The following is a 1,895-nucleotide window of genomic DNA, read 5'->3' as shown; positions in this document are numbered from 1 at the left end:
CATAGAAATCTGTATTCAGTTCATGGAAAAGTAATTTGCCAAATATTCTTTAACTCTACTAACTAAATGTGTGTCTTTTGCCTTTCCACGAATGGATTATTTATAATGTTGTGCGGTTTTGACTTGTCAATTAATTCCCAAAAATAAAGTACAACTACTAGTTGCTTTTGCATACTTTCCACACCCCGTAGTAGGGAGAAAACAAAAACATAAACTTCAGGCTGTTTAGCCGTATGTTAGTCCTGCAGATGCTATGGAAGAAGTCCTTATAGAAGCTCATGAAACACAAAAAGGTGTTTGGGAAGCATCAGTGTTGAAAGCAAATAATTTCTGATCATCTGGATTGCCTACTCTTATGAAATAGCAACAGGTTGAGTGGATAAGGAAAAGTAGTGGATCTTGTTTACCTTGACTTAGCAAGGCTTTTGATACAATCTTCTAGTTCTTGAAAGTAAACTGGGGAGATATGGCTAAGAACTGTGGGCTACGTGCTGTGTGAAACATTGGATGGATTGTTGGGTTCAGAATGGAGCAGCAGTACTTAATAACAACAAAAAAGACCTGGCAATCAGTTATGAGTAGTACTCCTTCTGTTTAACGTCTTCATCAGCAACCTGAATGATAGGAAAGAATGCATGCCAAGTTTGAGGATAACACTAAATTGGAGGAAACAGCTCATGGCTAAACTTCAGGACTGCCATTCAGAGAGAACTTAGCAGGCTGGAGGAGTTGTCTGAGAAACTTACTTTCAACAAAGTGTGAAGTACTGCATCTGTAGTTGAACAACTCGTTGCCTCAGTACAGCAGACAGTCTGGGCAAGAAAAGATCTCGATGATTCTCGTGAGTATTAGGTTGAATGTGAATCAGCATTATGTCCATTCAAGGATGAGATCTTGAAGCATACTGGGTAGTTAGTATGAGCATAGCTGGCAGATTAAGGGATGCAGTTATTCTCTACCCAGCATTTCTAAAGTAAAGTTTCTACTTCAACCCACTTCTATCCTCTCAGGCAAGAGAGACTTACAGGTTGAAGGGGTTCCAAAGCAGGATCACTGAAACTATCAGAGAGCTGAAGTAAGTGACGTACATGTAAAGGCTGGGAGAGGTGGATTTTTTTCAGCCTGGAGAAAGTTGAAGGGAAATACTTTCAATATTGAGCTGTGTAGCAGGTGGTAGAAAATAAGAAGCTGAAACTCTTCTCAACAATCAACAGCGAAGATAAGAAACAAAAGATATAAAATACAATAAGGAAAGTTCCAATCTGTTGTTGGGAAGGCTGCATCTTTGAAAATATTTAAAACACAGCCTGGCAGGACCCTAAGCAATCTCACTGAGCTCTGATGTTGGGCCAGCTGACCTTCAGACTATTTTTAGCAGACTTTTGTCATTTTGTGAAATTCTGTCAATTTGAGAAATGACAGTATATACTAGAATCTTTGGGAAGTTTTTCTGATGCCTGACCACTTACCTTCCTTATCATTTGTTCAGTGTATTTGTGTAGTCCAAGCACTGGAATTGTTTGCTATGTTGGAGAAACCTTCACTGAAGTTTTGTTCTCTGCATATGTGCCTTTATTCTGTAGTACAGTTATTTCTGGTTCTTTCATTTGGAAAGGTATAAAGCCAGACCCTTATGTCAGATTTCCAATATCTGAACTCGTGATCTTTTCAAACTCTTCTCCAATGTATTGTTTTCCCCATCTACTGTCAGAACTAGACAAGAATCTGCCTTTGGAATAGAACTGGACTTCTTTTCCTTTTTTTCTTAGCCATTTCATAATTATACATTCAAGAATTACATTAAGGAGGGAGTTTGGCTGAATTTGTTGGTTACAACCTAATCTTACAGTCCCTCCCAAGTCTTTTGTCATTATGTAGGCAAAAGTTTCTTCCTT

The sequence above is a fragment of the Meleagris gallopavo genome, chromosome 5, assembly GCF_000146605.3.
Source record: "Meleagris gallopavo isolate NT-WF06-2002-E0010 breed Aviagen turkey brand Nicholas breeding stock chromosome 5, Turkey_5.1, whole genome shotgun sequence".
Taxonomy (NCBI): Eukaryota; Metazoa; Chordata; class Aves; order Galliformes; family Phasianidae; genus Meleagris; species Meleagris gallopavo.
This window is presented reverse-complemented; position numbering follows the sequence as displayed.